The following is a 21,979-nucleotide window of genomic DNA, read 5'->3' on the forward strand; positions in this document are numbered from 1 at the left end:
TCGATAACTACACAGATTTCCTCTTCCGACCATGGGCGTTCAAGGAAATTTAAAGTGGACTGGTCCACTGAGGGTAGATCAATGTGTCTTAAAAAGGAATCTATAGCTTCTGAATTGGGTTGAGGTGTAAGGGGGTCTTGGCGAAGGCTATATAATGATGCATAATATTCTGCGAAAGAATTGGCAATATCTATAGGATCTGTTACCGTGACTCCCTTCAAGTTAGTAATTTGCTTAGTGCATTCCAACGCTTGTTTCCCTCTTAGTTTTCTCGCTAACAATCTACCTGCACTGTCTCCTTGAGAATAAAATGTCTGCTTCATCCTAAATAAGTTTTTTCGTACCTCAGACATAGAGAGAGTATTCCACACATCTCTTTTCCTGAGAAGCTCCCTGTACAAAGAACGGTTAGTAGGGTCTAGTTTAAGTTTATGCTCTAGGTCTAGGAACTTGGCTTCTGTTTCCTCACGGTTCTTGTTGAACTTCTTCCTATGTTGCACCGCCGCTTGAATAAAGGATCCCCTAAGAACAGCTTTCAATGTACACCAGTGTGTGAAAAGGGAGGTCTCAGAAGGAGAATTAGTAGCAAGAAAGAGGTCAAGGGATTAATCAATTAAGGCTTTAGAGTCTCTGTCAGATAGTAGGTACCCAGCCAATCTCCAGGGTCTGGGGGGCAATTTGATTAAACATAAATCCCAGGTAAGCTAAATATAGCTGAATGATCAGACCATGCAATCGGCAGTATATCCGCCGACTCAATCTGCTGGAGGGTCCTCCCATCCGAAAGAGACAAGTCAATCCTAGAAAAAGATCTATGGACTGCAGAATAAAAAGTATAATCCCTGCCACTAGAATTCCTCGCTCTCCACACATCATAAAGGCCAAACTCACATAAAATGCGCTGGAACGCTTGTGATTGGGTTCTCTTAGGGAGCACAGCCGGTCTAGACCGGGGGGTTGATTTGTCCATGTTAGGATCAAGAACTAAATTGAAATCCCCCAGTATAATCAACGAACCTTTATATGACGAGTGGAGAGTCAAGCAAAATTTTCGAATAAATTGGATTTGTTTAGTGTTTTGGGAGTAAGCTTAGGAGTACCATAGGCATAAGAAGTATATCAGACCTCTTGGACCAAAACAGCTCGGGGACTACAAGCAAAATGCGCATCTAAAACCTCGCTAAATATACCTGTTTCAAGAGCATTAAGACTAGGTCCAATATTGTACATCGAAGACTTATAGTGTTAAATCCAGTGTACCTAAATGCTGTATGAGTGTTGCATAGGGGGTGATAATTCAGGAATGAGATTAAAAGGGGTAGACATTGGGCTAACAGCCCGGTAGGGTAGAAAAAATACAGTGTAGGAAAAATACAGTGTGGGAAAGAAACAAAGAAAGAGACACAGTACAGGTGTTTGAAAAGACCGCCCAGGTTGGCAGCACATAGGGGCGTGGGTATTAGTAAAAGGGTGCACCGAAGAGTCTCGACAATAGGTGTAATGTACAGGATGATGCAAATATAAATGGCACATCAGTGAGGTAGCAAATTGGGGATGGGTGTGTATGTGCCACTAAATCGTATTATTGTAACATGCAAAGTCCCGGGTGCCTATGCGACCTGAGCTTCTAGGACAACCTACTCAAGGACATAAGAAAATATCGCAGTCCATCGTAAGAGGAAATGAAGGATGTAAGTGAGTGAACAAGAGTATAAGACATGCTAACTATGCTAAACATAACTATATTAATAAGCATAGATACACTAATAACTAGGGATGCCAATCCCGGGGCATTTTTTCAATCCCGGAATTCGGGATTGAAAAATGCCCAATCCCGGGATTCCCGGGATCCCGGGATTGGCTTCCCTAATTAAAAAAAACCCGCCTCGGCCGCCCCGCATGTTTACTTACAGATGCGTGGAGCAGGTGGTCGAGACGGGGAGATGGAGCCAGGGTGGGAGGGACGACCTGGGTTGATGCAGCCCGGACTGGTCATCTGGTGGGCAGGTGAGCAGGCGAGCGGGCTGGTCCGCGGTCTTCTGCCTGGTCCGCTCAGCAGCAGTGCGGGTGGGCGGACTTGTCTTTTGGTGCCCGGCAGCCTGTGCGGCCTGCGCAGCGTGACCTCTGACGTTGTCACGCTGCGCAGAGTCGCGTTGCCCGGGACGGGAGAAGCCGGGCAGCTGCTGAGCACCAGCTCAGACGCTGCCCGGCATTAGACTGCGCATGCGCAGTCTAATCCCGAAATCCCGGGATTGGAAACTCCAATCCCGGGATTGAAATCCCGGCTTTTTGGGGGCCAAATCCCGGGATCCCGCCGATCCCGATCCCGGGATTGGCCACCCTACTACTAACCCTCCAGTGGTGAATCCTCCGACCGAGGCAGGCGGGAAGGCCCAGACCATGTCCACTACCAAACATTTAAATGGATGGTATTCCACACCCCGCCCCAGCCCGAGCCGCCAAATGGAGGAGAACTAGGTCCCAAACAGCAACTTTTCAAAACATACCAAAGTAACCATCACAATCAACAGGAAGGGGCAATCTGGGAACAAATACTTTACATTCAAGCATTATGTTTAGCTGTAGACCAGTCTTGCGCCACCCTGTTGGTAGAAGGCGCGCAAAGGGTAACGTTCCAATCCGCTAGAATCTTCTCCCCCACTGATGGAGATGTGATAATGGTTGTGGTCTCATTACGTCTCACTATCAGTTTTGTCGGGAAGCCCCAACGATAGGGGATGTCTGCATTATTTAGGGATCTGGTAAATGGTGCGAAAGACCGTCTCATAGCCAGGGTAGAAGCGGAGAAATCTGCAAAAAACTGTAAGTCTCCCAAAATTGATTCAGAGTCGTCTGAAGATCTCGCTGCTCGCAGAACACGCTCTTTTATGTGGAAGTAATGGAACCTCATCAAAGTGTCTCGGGGGGCTCCCTGCGGAGCGTTTTTAGCCTTAGGGATACGATTAATGTGATCCAAGAGGAAATCAGACACGTGTACCGTGGGTAGGAGTTTTGTGAATGTGTCAGTTACGAATTGCACTAGGTTTTCCGAAGTAACCGACTCTGGAATCCCTCTGATCTTGAGATTGTTTCTGCGTGACCTGTCCTCCAGGTCACACAGATTGCCACGTAGAATGGCATTCTCCTCCTGTAATTCTTCATGTAAGACAATCAGCTCATTGTGGGATTTCACCACCTCCCCCATTTTATTTTCTAGCTGATCGACCCGTTGCTCCACAGGGTCAATAGATTGTTGGTATGATTGAAAAGCTGCTTTGAGTTCCTGCGAGATGTCTGCTTTGAAAGCCTGCAGCCGTTGTTTCATGGCACCAATTGTTAGTGGGTCGTTGTCTCCCATGTTGGGAATAGGAGAAGTGGGTGCCGGAATGGGTTCAGAGGAGGCATTAGATATTGGAAGCTTTTTTTGAGATGCTGGGACCGGAGACTTGGGTTTAATCCCCTGGATTGGGGATGGGTGTTTGAAGAAAGAAGACTTAGAAGTCCCCGGTACATCTTTCTGATGCCTAGACGGCATTATATTAGTAATGATTACAAAAGTGAGATAGGCAAGACAATCTGATGAAGCAGGGAGGATAGGAGAATAGAAAAATTGCAGGCCCCTGGCAGAATTACATTAAGTCTGCCTCAAAAGTACAAATCATTGAAGTGTCTAAGAGACGTCCGGTGCCCCCACTTTAGAGAGCCATGGTGGGATTACATATTATCTCTAAGAAAGAGGTGCCGTTGCCCGGGAAGAAGACACTTTCTGGGGACATCCTCAGACCCTGTTATTCGTATTGGGATCCTCTGGATAATAGTAACATGGGCCCAAGCCTTCAACCTTGCTCTCCTGCCTATGGGATCCCACTGCAGGGGGGTGATAGATTGTATGTGGCTGATCCACAACTTACTCCAAGTAGGGTCGGCTATTGTAGGTAGAGACTCACCGGTGGTCCTGCTGGATATTTTTAGGGCAGTTCCCCCTCAGCACTCCCACCGTAATAGTCAAAATGAAGGCCTCCGTCACCCCGGGTCCTGGCTTCTGTGTAGGCCTCAGCCAGCAAGCATCTGCCTGCTGCCGCACCAGACACTCAGCCCTGGAGAGATGCCCCCGGCCGCCCCCGGGTGTCCGGAGCAGGCTCTCCGCCCTCTGTACACCCGGCGCACTCTCCCCCCTGGAGGATGGGTCCCGCCCGTCCCCTGGCTCGCACGCACACCAGGCCGTGGCTCCCGCGGGCGAGTAGGCCACAATCCGCAAGCGGCCGCAAGCGACCACCCCGACTCCACTGCCTCCCACCAGCAAGGCCGTCTAATGCACGAAGCACTTACACCTCCCCCAGTGCCAAGGGCAGAAAGGCAAGGTGAGCTAGCTGCGGGCACCAACCTGGCAGTAAAAGATATAATCCAGGGGTCTCTCCAAGGGGTCTCCTCGGGTCTGGGCAGGTGTCCGCTCACCCGGGGAGGCTATGAGGAGTCTTTTGGTCCACTTCCCCGCTTCTCTGGAGCCGCCGAGCGGTACTGGAGCTCGCGTGGCGGCCGCGGCAACAAATTTAGGCCCCCGCTTCTGCCGCGGACTAGGCCGCAAACAGCGAATCACCGCCAGAGGGGACTACGGGTCTGCAGTCGCCGTCTCCCCTCTCCAGAGGTTCTTAGGAGGTCGGGTGGAGGTATCAGGAGCGGAGGGGACCCTCAAACAGGTCATAATTGGAGGCTATATATCAGCAAAACATTTTTAAGCATATAAATTATAAGAAATGATAGTGAAAAGAAATAGTAGTGTGAGATATATAGTGAGATATAGAGTGAATAAATAAATAGATAGTGGATGAATAGATAGATAGGGGAATGCGATAAAGAAAGCATGCGGTGGAGGTTAAGACAAGAGAGGAGGTGACGGAAGAGATGAAGTAGGCGGTGGCAGCAAAAAAAATTTAAGCATATAAATTATAAGAAATTATAGTGAAGACATGTAAGTGTAAAGGAGCCCATACACGCTCCGTTTTCGCCGGCTCCATTCTGCACTATGCGATGCGCGCTCCCGCGCATCACATAGGCCCTTATTCTGATTGACGCGGACTTTACCGCGTACTTACGGATCGCGTCTTTATGGCGTCTGCGCATGCGTGGAGAACGCTACGCGCATGTGCCACGCCTTGACTCGGTACCAGTTCGGGCAAATCCCGTCCAAAACTGTTCACCGCTATCAGTCGGGAAATAGGGGCGTATTATGGGCGTCATGCGGAATGACACATGGGCGTAGTTTCAAAGTGGGCAAAACGGGGCGGAAACATGGGCGGACACGGGGGAGTACACTTATGTTGGGGGGCGTACATTCGGAAACCACTCCGAATGCACGCGATCAAAAAGGCCAGAAATGTGCGGTGTCCACAAGTGTACTATTGCTTTGCGGACACCACTCGTTCATGCGGTAGGCGAACGTACGCCTAATGACTACAACCATTAACACCTGAACCCAATAGAATCTACTCCTTTACTCATTACTCACTAATAGGACGCTTGTCAGTGCTTTAATTGAAACCATTGCTGCTTCAAGGAACCCGTACTAAACACCCACATATGCTGTACTTGTCAGACACTTTCAAACTGCTAACAATGGACATGACAGAATATTAATACTAGCAATACACATGTGTATTTGACATGTACTCCTGAAACCACACATTTTGGGAAAAGTAAACACATTTATTTATATTCATGCACTTACATTGCTGTAAGGGTTAATGTGTGCAATGCATGTGTTAGGCATGCTTGTAAGGATATATTGGAATCTAATTGATTCCAATTCCAAATAAGCAGTTTTTTATGAGGATAGGTAATTGAATAAGTGGGTCATGTGATGTATTGCAGAAGATACTTCATAGTGGGTTGTTTGGCGTAAATACTCCGCTTACGTGCGGTAGCACCGCTTGGCTCCCGTTCGGATGCGGTATTCCCGAGCATACTCTGTAATACTCTGTAATACCGTGCCGAATCGGAGTGTTTCTCCCGCACACGCATGCTTTGTATGTCGTCCGTAAACACGCCCTGTTCTTAAAGAGTGAGTCCGTCCGAATGCGGAGGACACGTGGGCGTTTCGACGGACGATGGCCGCATGCGGCAAAACGCCGTGGCGTGCGGACCGCTCCGTAAGAATGCGGGAATTTCCGCACAGATCAGAATAAGGGCCATAGTACGGTACAAAAAGTATGTGCTGCACATACTTTTTGTACTAGGTACACATCGTATCGGATCGCAATGCATGCACAAGGGATGCGATCCGACACGATGTGTGCTGTTTAAGCACACAACGGATCCGATTAACGGACCGTGTATGGGGGGCTTAAGATATATAGTGAGATAGAGAGTTGATAAATAGATAGTGGATGGATAAATAGATAGATAGATAGTGAGTAGATAGATATATAGATAGATAGATAGTGGGTAGGTAGATAGATAGGGGAATGTGATAAAGAAAGCAGGAGGTGGAGGTTGACAGAAGAGAGGACGTGATGTGGAAAGGGATGAAGAAAGCAGGCGGTGGCAGCAGAGACAGTAGGTTACGGGAAATGGGATGCAGGAAGCAGGTGACAGAAGTAGAGAGAGGAGGTGACTGAATGGGACAAAGAAAGCAGGCGGTGGCAGCAGGGACAGTAGGTGGCAGGGGATGGGACACAGGAAGTAGATGGTGGCAGCAAAGAGTGGAGGTGATGGTGAATGGGACACAGGAAACAAACGGTGGCAGCAGAGACAGTAGGTGAAGGGGAATAGGAAGTAGGAAACAGGTGGTGGCAGTAGAGAGAGGAGCTGACAGAATGGGATGAAGAAAGCAGGCGGTGGCAACAGATAGTAGGTGAAGGGGAGTGGGATGCAGGAAGCAGGCAGTGGCAGTAAAGAGGAGAGTTGGTGACTAAATGGGATGTAGAGAGCAGGCCGTAGCAGCAGAGAGAAGAGAGGAGGTGATGGGGACAGGGATGAAGCAGGCGGTGGCAGCAGGTTTCATATTTTTGTGTCAGTTTATTTTTTCATGATACAACAACACAATAAAGGCGTGTGATGGTCTGGCTAGAGGGGGAACGGATGGAGGCCAGGTTTTTTTTTTCTTCATTTCAATATTTTTGTGATGTTGTATTATGAAAAAAAACAACAACACAAAATATGGCTAGAAAGAGGCAGAAGTGGCAGAGAGAGAAGATGATGGGAAACTGGATGCAGAAAGTAGGGGGCAGCAGCAGGAAGCATAGAGGAAGACATATGGAATAGGATACAGAAAGCAGGTGGTGGCAGCAGAGACCGCAGGTGACAGGGAATGGGACACAGGAAGCAGGCAGTGGCAGTAGACAGAGGAGAGGAGGTGATGGAATGGAATGAAGAAAGCAGCCGGTGGCAGCAGAGAGACTAGGTGATGGGGAATGGTACGCAGACTACAGGCAGTGGCAGCATTTGAATGAGTGTCATCTACAGTGGCAAAGGCTACACACAGGTCAAGTAGTATAAGACCTTTGTATTTGATGGTGACGCTGGTAAGAGCAGTTTGGGAATAGGATGCAGAAGGAGGCAGAAAGCAGGTGGTGGTGGCAAAGAAAGGAGAGGAATGGGATAAAGAAAGCATGACGTTCCAGCAAAAGAGAGGAGGCGACGGAATGAGACGCAGAATATAGGCGGTGGCAGCATAGAAAGGAGAGGCGAGGATGGGGAATTAGACGCAGGAAGCAGGCGGTGGCAGTAAATAGAGGAGGTGACAGAATGGGATGAAAAATGCAGGCGTGGCAGTAGAGAGAAGAGGAGGTGATGGAAGAGATGAAGCAGGCGGTGGCAGAAAAAAATGTAAATTTATTTGAAAAAATTTTAAGCATATAAGTTATAAGAAATTATAGTGAAAATATATAGTAGAGTGAGATATATAGTGACATAGAGAGTGGATAAATAAATAGATAGTGGATGAATAGATAGATAGATAGATAGATAGATAGATAGATAGATAGATAGATAGGGGAATGTGATAAAGAAAGCAGTCGGTGGAGGTTGAAAGAAGAGAGGAGGTGACGGAAGAGATGAAGCAGGCGGTGGCAGCAAAAGAAAATTTAAGCATAAAAGTTAAAAGAAATTATAGTGAAGACATATATATATTAGAGTGAGATATATAGTGAGATAGAGAGTGGATAAATAAATAGATAGTGGATTAATAGATAGATAGATATCTAGTGGGTAAATAGATAGTGGATGAATAGACAGATAGTGAGTAGATAGACAGGTAGATGATAGATAGATAGATAGTGGGTAGGTAGATAGATAGATAGACATCTAGTGGGTAAATAGATAGATAGTGGATGAATAGATAGACAGTGGGTAGATAGACAGATAGTGAGTAGATAGATAGACAGGTAGATGATAGATAGATAGTTAGTTAGTTAGATAGATAGATAGATAGATAGATAGTGGGTAGATAGATAGGGAAATGCAATAAAGAAAGCAGGCGGTGGAGGTTGAGAGAAGAGAGGACGTGATGTGGAAAGGGATGAAGAAAGCAGGCGGTGGTAGCAGAGACAGTAGGTTACGGGAAATGGGATGCAGGAAGCAGGTGACAGCAGTAGAGAGAGGAGAGGAGGTGAATAAATGGGACAAAGAAAGCAGGCGGTGGCAGCAGAGACAGTAGGTGGCAGACGATGGGACACAGGAAGCAGATGGTGGCAGCAAAGAGTGGAGGTGACGGTGAATGGGACACAGAAAACAAACGGTGGCAGCAGAGACAGTAGGTGAAGGGGAATAGGATGTAGGAAACAGGTGGTGGCAGTAGAGAGAGGAGCTGACAGAATGGGATGAAGAAAGCAGGCGGTGGCAACAGACAGTAGGTGAAGGGGAGTGGGACGCAGGAAGCAGGCAGTGGCAGTAAAGAGGAGAGTAGGTGACTAAATGGGATGTAGAGAGCAGGCCGTAGCAGCAGAGAGAAGAGAGGAGGTGATGGGGACAGGGATGAAGCAGTCGGTGGCAGCAGGTTTAATATTTTTGTGTCAGTTTATTTTTTTCATGATACAACAACACAATAAAGGCGTGTGATGGTCTGGCTAGAGGGGGAACGGATGGAGGCCAGGTTTTTTTTTCTTAATTTCAATATTTTTGTGATGTTGTATTATGAAAAAAAAAACTCAACACAAAACATGGCTAGAAAGGGGTAGTGGTGGCAGAGAGAGAAGGTGATGGGAAACTGGATGCAGAAAGTAGGGCGCAGCAGCAGAAAGCACAGAGGAAGACATAGGGAATAGGATGCAGAAAGCAGGTGGTGGCAGCAGAGACAGTAGGTGACAGGGAATGGGACACAGGAAGCAGGCAGTGACAGCAGAGAGAGGAGAGGAGGTGATGGAATGGAATGAAGAAAGCAGGCGGTGGCAGCAGATACACTAGGTGACGGGGAATGGTAAGCAGACTATAGGCAGTGGCAGCATTTGAATGAGTGTAATCTACTCTGGCAAAGGCTACACACAGGTCAAGTAGTATAAGACTACAAGTATTTGATGGTGACGCTGGTAAGAGCAATTTGGGAATAGGATGCAGAAAGCAGGTGGTGGTGGCAAAGAAAGGAGAGGAATGGGATGAAGAAAGCAGGCGGTTGCAGCAAAAGAGAGAAGGCGATGGGGAATGAGACGCAGCATATAGGCGGTGGCAGTAAATAGAGGAGAGGAGGTGACAGAATGGGATGAAAAATGCAGGCGGTGGCAGTAGTGTGAAGAGAGGAGGTGACGGAAGAGATGAAGCAGGCGGTGGCAGATTTTTTTTTAAATTTACATTTGAAACATTTTTAAGCATATACTGTCAGGGGTGGCCAAACCTGTCCTCAAGATCTACCAACGGTGCATGTTTTCCAGGCAACCTGTGGATCTATAGTAGGAATGAATGCAGCAGGTTTGAAAATGTGACAGTTAGTAATGGCTACAGCTGTGCACCAGCTAGGTAACCTGGAAAATGTGGACCGTTGGTAGATCTCGAGGACCGGTTTGGCCAGCCCTGCTGTATGTTATAAGAAATTATAGTGAAAAGATATAGTAGAGTGAGATATATAGTGAGATAGAGAGTGGATGAATAGATAGATAGATAGATAGATAGAGATAAAGGAATGCGATAAAGAAAGCAGGCGGTGGAGGTTGAGAGAAGAGAGGAGGTGACGGAAGAGATGAAGCAGGCGGTGGCAGCAAAAAAAAAATTAAGCATATAAGTTATAAGATATTATAGTGAAGACATATATATATATTAGAGTGAGATATATAGTGAGGTAGAAAGTGGAGAAATAGATAGTGGATGAATAGATAGATGATGAATAAATAAATAGATAGCGGATAAATAAATAGATAGTGGATGATTAGATAGATAGATAGATAGATAGATAGATAGTGGGAAAATAGATAGATAGTGGATGAATAGATAACTAGATAGATAGATATTATTATTATTATAATTTTATTTATAAGGCACCACAAGTGTTTCGCAGCGCCGTACAAAGGAACAATACAGGGAGACAAAGCTTGGCATAACATTGAATAAATAACAAAAATACAGTACAAATAAAGAGCGCCACAGATCAATACACATTACAGCTTAAAAGTAAGTAGTGAGGACTCAATCAACATACAACTAGAGGCCAATGATGGAGATGAGTATGCAGACGAAGATGGTCACTGAGTGTTGGAGTATAGGAGAGCTGTGAGTGAGATGTGAAGAGAAGTGGGCTTTGACAACAGGAGGGAAGAGGGCCCTACTCGGAGGAGCTTACAGTCTAGTAGGAAGGGGAGACAGACAGATTACAGGTGCAAGCGAGTGGGTGGTGGTTAGATAGCAGGATGTAAACAGGCAAGGGGTCGGAGAACCAGCTAGTTTATGCAGTGGAAGGGTACGCTTTGATGAATAGGTGAGTTTTCAGTGCCCGTTTGAAGCTTTGCAAGGTCGGGGAGAGTCTAATGGAGAGAGGGAGTGCGTTCCACTGAAGGGGTGCAGCACGGACAAAGTCCTGTACTCTAGCATGGGAAGCAGTGATCAGGGTGGAGGAGAGACGACAGTCGTCAGCCGACCATAGAGGGCGGGAGGGTGTATGAATGGAGATGAGTTTAGAGATATATGGAGCAATGGAATTAGAGATGGCCCTGTATGTGAGTGTGAGGTGTTTGAAGAGGATTCTGTAGGGGAATGGAAGCCAGTGCAGATTTTGTTGAAGGGGAGTGGCAGAATTAGAGCGGCGGGAGAGGTAGATAAGCCTGGCTGCAGCATTGAGGACAGATTGGAGAGGAGCCAGTTGGGATTGAGCGAGGCCGGTGAGGAGAGCATTACAGTAGTCAAGCCGTGAGATGACCAATGAGTGGATGATCAGCTTAGTTGCACTCTGTGAGAGGAAGGTCCTGATGCGAGCAATGTTGCGTAACTGCTGGAACCGGCAAGAATGGTCCAGGGCTTGGATGTGGGGTGCAAAGGAGAGGGAGGAGTCAAGAGTGACACCCAGGCAGCGGAGTTGGGGAACGGGGGAGATGATGGTGTTGTTAACAGTGATAGAGATATAAACAGTGGGGGACAGATCAGGAGAGGAGAGGTAGATTTGGGTGTCATCCGCATAGAGGTGATATTGGAAGCCAAAGGAGTTAATGAGTGCACCCAGAGAGGAGGTGTACAGAGAGAACAGAAGGGGGCCAAGGACGGAACCCTGAGGGACCCCGACAGGAAGGATGGAAGGTGGTGAGGTGGAGCCAGAGGCAGAGACTGAGAAGGAACGGTTGAAGAGGTAAGAGGAAAACCAGTTGAAGACTGTGCCAGAGAGGCCAATGTTTTGGAGTGTGTGGAGGAGGAGAAGGTGATCCACAGTGTCAAAGGCAGCAGATAGGTCCAAAAGGATAAGCAGGGAGAAGTGACCCTTGGATTTGGCTGACAGCAGGACATTGGTGACTTTCACTAGGGCAGATAGATAGATAGATAGATAGATAGTGGGTAGATAGATAGATAGACAGATAGTAGGTAGATAGATAGACAGGTAGATGATAGAGAACTGGCCGTGGCAGCAGAGAGAAGAGAGGAGGTGATGGGGACAGGGAAGAAGCAGGCGGTGGCAGCAGGTTTAATATTTTTGTGTCAGTTTATTTTTTCATGATACAACAACACAATAAAGGCGTGTGATGGTCTGGCTAGAGGGGGAACGGATGGAGGCCAGGTTTTTTTTTTTTATTAATTTCAATATTTTTGTGATGTTGTATTATGAAAAAAAAAAAACACAAAACATGGCTAGAAAGGGGCAGTGGTGGCAGAGAGAGAAGGTAATGGGAAACTGGATGCAGAAAGTAGGGGGCAGCAGCAGAAAGCACAGAGGAAGACATATGGAATAGGATGCAGAAAGCAGGTGGTGGCAGCAGAGAGAGGAGAGGAGGTGATGGAATGGAATGAAGAAAGCAGGCGGTGGCAGCAGAGACACTAGGTGACGGGGAATGGCACGCAGACTACAGGCAGTGGCAGCATTTGAATGTCATCTACAGTGGCAAAGGCTACACACAGGTCAAGTAGTATAAGACCTTTGTATTTGATGGTGACGCTGGTAAGAGCATTATGGGAAAAGGATGCAGAAGGAGGCAGAATGCAGGCAGTGGCGGAAAATAAAGGAGAGGAGGTGATGGAAAGGGATGATAAAAGCAGGTGGTGGCAGCAAAAGAGACGAGGGGATGGGGAATAAGACGCAGAATACAGGCGGTGGCAGGATAGAAAAAAGAGAAAAGGAAAGGGATGAAGAAAGCAGGAGGTGGCATTAGAGACATGAGGTGATGGGGAATGGGATGCAGGAAGCAGGCGGTGGCAGTAAATAGAGGAGAGGAGGTGACAGAATGGGATGAAAAATGCAGGCGGTGGCAGTAGAGTGAAGAGAGGTGGTGATGGGGAAAGAAATAAAGCAGGCGGTGGCAGAAAAGGTGGTGAGGAATGGGATGCAGAATTACAGGCGGTGGCAGCATAGAAAGAAGAGGATAGGAATGGGATGAAGAAAGGTGGCAGCAGAGACAGGAGGTGATGGAGAATTTACAATGTAATATTTGTTTTAATCATAAAAGTTTATTGAAATTATAGTGAAGATATACAAAATTAAATATACAAGTCTAGAAATCAACATACATTTTACTACTTTTATTTTAGTATACTTTTTTATAGGTGATGTGGAAAGGCATAAAGAAAGCAGGCGGTGGAGGGTGAGAGGATAGAGGAGGTGAGGGGAAAGGGATGAAGAAAGCAGGCGGTGGCAACAGAGACAGTAGGTGTTGGGGAATTAGATGCAGGAAGCAGGCAGTGGCAGTAGAGAGAGGAGAGGAGGTGACTGAATGGGAGGAAGAAAGCAGGCGGTGGCAGCAGAGACAGTAGGTGATGGGGAATGGAATGCAGGAAGCAGGCAGTGGCAGCAGAGAGGGAAGAGGAGGTGATGGAATGGGATGAAGAACACAGGCGGTGGCAGCAAAGACAGTATGTGACTGAATGGGATACAGGGACCAGGTGGTGGCAGCAAAGAGGAGGCAACAGTGAATGGGACACAGAATACAGGCATTGGCAGCAGAGACTGTAGGTGAAGGGGAATAGGATGTAGGAAGCAGGCGGTGGCAATAGAGAGAGGAGAGGAGGTGATGTGAATGAGACACAGAATACAGGCAGTGGCAGCAGAGACAGTAGGTGAAGGGGAATAGGAAGTAGGAAGCAGGTGGTTTGAAGTAAAGAGTGGAGTGGATGTGACGAGCAATGGTATGAAGAAAGCAGGCAGAGAGAGGAGAGTAGGTGACTGACTGGGATGTAGAGAGCAGGAAGTGGCAGCAGAGAGAAGAGAGGAGGTGATGGGGAAAGGGATGAAGCAGGCTGTGGCAGCAAAGACAAGAGGTCTAATATTTTTGTGTCAGTTTATTTTTTCATGATACAACAACACAATAAAGGCGAGTGATGGTCTGGCTAGTGGGGACGGTTGGAGGCCAGGTTTTTTCTTTACATTTTAATATGTTTATGATGTTGTATTATGAAAAAATAAAGTAACCCAAAACATGGCTAGAAATTGGCATTGGTGCAGAGAAAAGTGATGGGAAACTGGATGCAGAAAGTAGGCTGTGGCAGCAGAAAGCGTTGAGGAAGAGATAGGAAAAAGGAAGCAGGTGGTAGCAGTATAGAGTGGAGATAATGTGGCAAGCAATGGGATGCAGGAAGCAGGTGGTTGCAGCAGAAGGAGAAGAGGTGACAATGGGGAATGGAGCTCAGAAAGCAGGTGGTGTCAGCAAAGAAGGAGGAGAGAAAGAGTTAGGGAATGAAGTGCAGAAAGCAGGTGGTGTCAGCAGAGAGAGGAGAGATAGTGTTAGGGAATGGAATGCAGAAAACAGGCAGTAGTGGCAGGGAGAAGAGAGGAGGTGACAGGGAATGGGATGCCAAAAGTAAGCAGTGGCAGGAGAGAAGGAGAATGCAATGCAGAAAACAGTCTGTATGGGCAGAGAGAGGAGGTGAAGGGAAATGTGATGCAGACTACAGCCGGTGGCAGCATAGAAGGGAGAGGGTGAGGAATGGATTGAAGAAAGCAGGTGGTGGCATCAGAGACAGGAGGTGATTGTGAATTGGAGGCAGGAAGCAGGCGGTGGCAGTAAATAGAGGAGGTGACAGAATGGGATGAAAAATGCAGGTGGTGGCAGTAGAGAGAAGAGAGGCAGTGACGGGGAGATGAAGCAGGCGGAGGTAGCAAAGACAGGAGGTGGTGAGGATTGGGATGCAGACTACAGGTGGAGGTAGCAAAGAAAGAAGAGGAGAGAAATGGGATGAAGAAAGCCGGCGGTGGCAGCAGAGACAGGAGGTGACAGAGAATTTAACATTGAATATTTGTTTTAATCATAAAAGTGTATTGAAATTATATTAAAGATATACAAAATCAAATACACAAGTCAAGAAATCAAGATAAATTTTAATTATTTTGTGTTAGTTTACTTTTTTTATAGGATAGGTGATGGAGTAAGGGATAAAGATAGCAGGAGGTGGAGGTTGAGAGAAGAGAGGAGGTGAGGGGTAAGGGATGAAAAAAGCAGGCGGTGGCAGCAGAGACAGTAGGTGCCTGGGAATGGAACGCAGGAAGCAGGCAGTGGCAGCAGAGAGAGGAGAGGAGGTGACTGAATGGGATGAAGAAACCAAGCTTTGGCAGCAGAGACAGTAGGTGACAGGGAATGGAACGCAGGAAGCAGGCAGTGACAGCAGAGGGAGGAGAGGAGGTGACGGAATGGGATGAAGAACACAGGCGGTGGCAGCATAGACAGTAGGTGATGGTGAATAGAACACAGGGACCAGGTGGTGGCAGCAAAGAGAGGAGGTGGCAGTGAATGGGACACAGACAACAGGCAGTGGCAGCAGAGACAGTAGGTGAAGGGGAATAGGATGTAGGAAGCAGGAGGTGGCAATACAGAGAGAAGTGACAGAATGGGATGAAGAAAGCAGGCGGTGGCAGCAGAGACAGTAAGTGACGCGGAATGGGACACAGAAAGGAGGTGGTGGCAGCAAGGAGAGGAGCTGACGTGAATGGGACACAGAATACAGGCAGTGGCAACAGAGACAGTAGGTAAAGGGGAATAGGAATAGGAAGCAGGTGGTGGAAGTATAGAGTGGAGAGGCTGTGACAAGCAACGGGATGAAGAAAGCAGGCAGTGGCTACAGACAGTAGGTGAAGGGGAGTGGGATGAAGGAAGCAGGTGGTTGCAGTAGATAGAGGAGAGTAGGTGACTCAATGGGATGTAGAGAGCAGGAAGTGGCAGCAGAGAGAAGAAAGGAAGTGCTGGGGAAAGTGATGAAGCAGTCGGTGATAGCAAAGACAGACATATTTTTGCGTCAGTTTATTTTTTCATGAAATAACAACACAATAAAGGCAAGTGATGGTTTGGCTAGAGGGGACGGTTGGAGGCCAAGTTTTTATTTTCTTAACATTTTAATATTTTTATGAAAAAATAAACCAACCCAAATCATGGCTAGAAAGGGCATTAGTGCAGAGAAAAGTGATGGGAAACTGGATGCAGAAAGTAGGCGGTGGCAGCAGAAAGCGTAGAGGAAGAGATAGGGAATAGGATGCAGAAAGCAGGTGCTGGCGGCAGAGAGAGGATGGGTGACAGGGAATGTGATGCAGAAAGCAGGCAGTGGTGGCATAGAGGAGGAAAAAGGGATGCAGAAAACAGGCAGTAGTAGCAGAGAGAGGAAAGAAACTGACAGGGAATGGGACACAGAGAGCAGGTGGTAGCAGTATAGAGGAAAGGAGGGGAGTGAGATGCAGGAAGCAGGCGGTAGTAGCAGATCGAGGAGAATAGGTGACTGAATGGGATGTAGAGAGCAGGCAGTGGCAGCAGACAGTAGGTGAAGGGGAGTGGGATGCAGAAAGCAGGCAGTGGCGGCATAGAGGAAAGGAGGGGAGTGGGATGCAGGAAGCAGGCGGTAGTAGCAGAGAGAGGAGAATAGGTGACTGAATGGGATGTAGAGAGCAGGCAGTGGCAGCAGAGAGAAGAGAGGAGGTGATGGGGAAAGGGATGAAGCAGAGGGTGGCAGCAAAGACAGGAGGTCTTATATTTTTGTGTCAGTTTATTTTTTCATGATACAACACAATAAAGGCGTGTGATGGTCTGGCTAGAGGGGACGGTTGGAGGCCAGTTTTTTTTTTTTTTTACATTTTAATATTTTTGTGATGTATTATGTAACAATAAACTAACAGAGGAGAGGAAGTGTTAGGGAATGGAATGCAGAAAGCAGGCAGTGGTGGCATAGAGGATAGGAGGGGAATGGGATTATGAAAGTAGGCGGCAGTAGCAGAGAGAGGAGAGGAGCTGACTGGTAATGGGATGCAGAAAGCAGGTGGTGGCAGCAGAGAGAGCAGGTGACAGGAAATAGGATAAAAAAAGCAGACAAAAACAGTATAGAGTGGAGAGGAGGTGTCAGGCAATGAGATGCAGAAAGCAGGCAGTGGCAGCAGAGGAAGAAGGGGTGGCGACTGAGAAATGAATGCAGAAAGCAGGTGTGTTAGCAGAGAGAGGATAGGTGACAAGGAATAGTATGCATAAAGAAGGCAGTGGTGGCATAGAGGAGAAGAGGGGAATGGGATGCAGAAAGCAGGCAGTAGCAGAGAGAGGAGAGGTGCTGACTGGTAACGGAAGGCAGAAAGCAGGTGGTGGCAGCAGAGAGAGGAAGTGTTGGGGAATGGGATGCAGAGAGCAGGCAGTGGTGGCAGCAGAGAGAGAGGAGAGGAAGTGTTGGGGGATGGGATGCAGAGAGCAGGCAGTGGTGGCAGCAGAGAGAGGAGAGGAATGGAATGCAGAAAGCAGGTGGTGGCAGCAGAGAGAGGAGAGGAAGTGTTGGGGAATGGGATGCAGAGAGCAGGCAGTGGTGGCATAGAGGAGAGGAGGGGAATGGAATGCAGAAAGCAGGTGGAAGTAGCAGAGAGAGGAGAGGAGCTGACTGGTAATGGGATGCAGAAAGCAGGTGGTGGCAGCAGAGAGAGGAGGTGACAGGAAATAGGACAAAGAATGCAGGCGGTAGTTATTATAGAGGGGAGAGGATGTGTTGGGCAATAGGATGCAGAAAGCAGGTGGTTTGCAGCAGAGGGAGAAGAGGAGGCTATGGGGAATTGAATGCAGAAAGCAGGTGGTGTCAGCAGAGAGAGAGGAGAGGAAGTGATAGGGGAATAGGATGTAGGAAGCAGGTGGTGGCAGTAGAGAGAGGAGAGAAGGTGACAAAATGGGATGAAGAAAGCAGGCGGTGGTGGCAGAGAGAACAGAGGAGGTAATGGGGAATGGGACACAAAAAGCAGGCGGGGGTGGCAGATAGAGAAAAGGAGGTTATGGGTAATGGGACACAGAAAGCAGGCGGGGGTGGCAGAGAGAGCAGAGGAGGTAATGGGGAATGGGACACAGAAAGCAGGCGGGGGTGGCAGAGAGAGCAGAGGAGGTAATGGGGAATGGGACACAAAAAGCAGGCGGGGGTGGCAGAGAGAGCAGAGGAGGTAATGGGGAATGGGACTCAGAAAGCAGGCGGGGTGGCAGATAGAGAAAAGGAGGTTATGGGAAATGGGACGCAACAAGCAAGCAGTGCTGGCCGAAAGAGGAGTTGACATGACTTTCCATAGTCTCCCACTCATCCTGTTATACAGGGTGAAGGATTGTGGTACATCAGTGCTCACCGCTTGTTGCCTGCCCATACACACTAGGAGATTTTGAGTTAAAAGTAGCTCAAAACGGAAAAAGTGGCAACTTTGAGCTCAAAAGCGCCTAGTGTGTATGGGCCTTAACTTTCCTCCAACCATCCAACTTTTATGTTCTGTCCTGCTCCGGATTCAGTATTGAATCCCGGCGGTCGGGATCCCGGCGTTCAGAATCCCGACGCCGGAATCCCGACAGCCGAAATGCCGACAAGGGGGGGACGTGGATCGCCCCCCCTTGCGGGCTCGCTGCGCTCGCCGTGCAGCGGGCCCGGTGCCTCGCTACGCTCGGCACACTAATTTATTCTCCCTCCAGGGGTGTCGTGGACACCCCAGAAGGGAGAATGTGTCGGCATTTCGGCGGTTTGGGATTCCGGCGTCGGGATTCTGAACGCCGGGATCCCGACCGCCGGGATTATAACTGCATCCCGCTGCTCCACATACCTAACCAACTTTATCATTAGTGTACACCAGCCAACTTCTGTCGCTCTCCAACTTGTGATGTCACAGAGGCAAGCGGGCAGTGTCTGTATACTTCTGTATGCCTTGAGTAAATAAACATTTTATTAGAAAAATAAAAAACACTTTTGCATGTGTATTTATATCAATACAACTAGAGAACCACAAGTGCCAGTTTACCCTGGGATCTCTAGTTTATTATCTCCTGCAGCAATTAATAATTTGACATCTTGCTAAATAGGCTTCAGTGTATAAAAAATAATGAGTTATGCAGACCCTAGAAACCAGTATATTTGCGCATGCCCTGGTCCCATAGATGTTTGTGGGCAGCTGACGGTACTACCAGATCCAATGTGCTGGAGCCAAGGTCCTCTGTCCCCTGCATACTGCAGCATGGAACGCCCCCTGTCCAGGATGGTAGAAGACATCGCTACTCACAGATCTTTTATTATTGAAATAACATCTGCTGGAAGTTTACATTCTCTCTCAATATTTGTACAACTTTTTTTTAATAATAAATTCTATCTATTGTACCCATCACCCTTATTTCTCTGGTTTATTTATTGCTCCTGTATTACATATATTATGCAGCCTTAAGAGCGTGATCTCTCATCCTGTGATGTGAATACATTTCTAATTCCAGGAATACACAATGCCATAACAAATGGAATATGGGGTGTTGGGATACTTGCAGACGTACTATTACAGCAGTGTGATTCTTGATGTGACCCAAACTTGAACCAATACTCTGAATGAATTAGTCGGGTGGTCAGGATTAGTATCAGGTTCATACAGACCTCAGTGTCCGCACAATGAAGCAGATCGGCTTTCTGGACATTGGAGTCTGGCAATCTGTCCACAGGGATTACAAGTTGCCTATAAACCCCGTATTGAGGGCAGTATTCAATGAGAAAAGTTCTCCGTGTTTTGTGGAGAATTTGTGCTTTGTTCGCCTTGGACGGAGCATTTTGCTCTCCAAAAGCGAGCAACCCTATTCAATGTGAAATATTCTCCGTCTTTTTAAGTGATTTTCTCCGTCTCTCTCCGTGTAGCAATTCTCCATCTTTTGATGGAGAGCTGGAATGTGAACTTTTGAACGTAAAGGTTTTTTTTTTAAATTTTGGTGTAAAAAAATCAGGTTTTTTTTCCTGTGAAGGGGCATGTTATTTTTATTCATGTGCTTATAGCACATGAATATATATTTAATTTTAAAAAAAATATTTTTTTACATTTTTTTTTTTTTTTTTTTTACACAGTGCAGCCAGCAGGGGGCCCGAGCGCTCGAGCCGCTCATTAGATATTCATATATTCACTGCACCCGAACGTAACTATGCACGAACGGTGCAGTGAATACTGGGTCCCCCGCTGGCTATAGGGGGGTGCAGCCTGGGTCCTGGAGAGCCCCCCTCCCCTCCACAGTCCTCTGGAGCAGCCAGGGAGACTTTAATCTCTCTGGCTGCTTCCGGCTCCCTGAAAGCTCCCTGCTCCCTGCAGGGGTTAAGACTCGCCGCGAGTGGCGGCGAGTCTTAACCACATTGAATAGAGGGAGCAGGAGTGGCAGCGAGCCCTCCGGAACACGGAGAGTGCATGGAGAGCGAAATAAAACGCTCTCCATGCACGGAGAACTTGTTCATTGAATACTGCCCTTAATGTACATGTCACCCTTGTTCTGTCCTAATATTCTATTACTATTCTTGGTCTAGATCTACAACAAAACTCAAAAGGTCGATATGGGGTTTTCAAAAGGTTGACACAGTGGACATGGACACCGTATCGGTGCATCGCGTCCCCTCGCATGGCTGGCTGTGCTCACCATACTTCGGGCACGGTGCCTCCTTACGCTTGGCACACTATTTTATTCTCCCTGCACGCCCTAGTGGATGGTAGGGCATGAAAATCTGCATGTCGGCACATGTCAGCAAAAAAAAAAACATGTTGGCCTTTTAGCTGTCGACCTTCTCCATGTTGACCTAATTCTTGTGTCGACCTAATGACCCTGTCGACCTAATGACCCTGTTGACCTAGACCCATGTCAACCTTTTGAGGTTGTTGACCTTCAATGGCCGACCCAATATATGTCGTCGACCTAGTGACCGTTCCTTATCTGGATAACCTTCAGAATACACAAATTGGCCACCGCGGCTCTGTAAAATGGTCCTGAAAATCTGTGTCGGAAGATTATCCTGTCCCCGCCCCGCTATACAATGCTCACATTACTGAGGATTCGCTATGAAATCCCGATGGTCAAAATCCCGACATTTAAAATACCGACATATAGAATGTACAGGTGAAAAAGTCAACATGACTTTGGGTCGACAGGTCGTGAGGTTTCACCTGTACATTAAATATGTTGATATTTTGACCTTGTCGGGATATTAATGTCGTGATTTTGTCCTTGTCGGTACTTTGACCCATTCGGGATTTTGACCCTGTCAGGATTTTGACCATCAGGATTTTGACTGTATCCCATTACTGACCAACATTTGGTAAAGCTGCGTACACAGCCCTGGGCACACTATGGGAACAATTACACCACTGCATCTGTCAGCACTAGCTTGATAAAATGTCCTGCAATTTAATTCTGCAAAATGTAATCTTCAGTGATATCATTCCCCCGATCTTAGACGCTCCCAGAGAGGAGAAGCAAAACTCCCTAGTGCAGTGGTTCCCAAACTGTGTGCCGTGGCACCCTGGGGGGCCTCAGGACACTTTCAGGGGTGACTTGGGTTGGGGGTCCAGGAAAAACTTCAATTATGTATGGTCAGTGTGATAGGAAAATCCAGATGTGTGGACAGACAGAAGAGAATCCTGTCCCTCATCACATAAGTGAACCTAAGAATGACATATAAACACAAATTACTTAATATTATTTGAGAAATATCTCAATAGGAAACCTTAGGTCTAGGGGTGACACAAAAATAATGTGATTATCTAGGGCACCATGATGTTCGGGAGCCACTGCCCTAGTGTATAACAGCATCATTCTAAGTACAACCCCAAGCAGGTCAGGTGGAGTCTCCTACCAGAGGACATGGGCTATGTTTTATGGCTGACAATTGCGCATCCACAGAGAGGATTACACCCTATTCGGATGAGGCCAATATTGGGAATCACACCGTCACCATTCAGCAGCAACTCCTATGAAACAAATGGAGAAATCTAGTTTAAACAGTATTTAATAAAGTGCAGAAGAATAAAAACATAAAGTGCAGGAGTGAATTGGACTCTCACTAGTTGTATAGTCTACTATAGAAAAAGGTAACGTAATCACAACAGTAACATGTACAGTACATCAGGTGCCCCCAGGTTACCCGCCAGGCTCAGAGTTGGGAT

The 21,979-nt window shown here is 47.3% G+C and overlaps 1 long non-coding RNA gene across 1 annotated transcript in view; it reads right to left on the reverse strand.

Moving 5' to 3' along the window:
* The window catches only part of LOC146027128 (uncharacterized), a 39,470-nt gene extending 17,692 nt beyond the window's left edge, over window positions 1-21,778 (reverse strand). Inside the window, exons 1-2 of the long non-coding RNA XR_014454690.1 lie at window positions 21,670-21,778; window positions 18,632-18,732 (exon numbers count right to left, since the gene is read on the reverse strand). This is a non-coding gene — a long non-coding RNA (uncharacterized LOC146027128). The remainder of the gene's footprint in view (window positions 1-18,631; window positions 18,733-21,669) is intronic.
* Window positions 21,779-21,979: the final 201 nt, after the last annotated feature.

The sequence above is a fragment of the Crinia signifera genome, chromosome 8 (assembly GCF_055691185.1).
Source record: "Crinia signifera chromosome 8, ASM5569118v1, whole genome shotgun sequence".
NCBI lineage: Eukaryota > Metazoa > Chordata > Amphibia > Anura > Myobatrachidae > Crinia > Crinia signifera.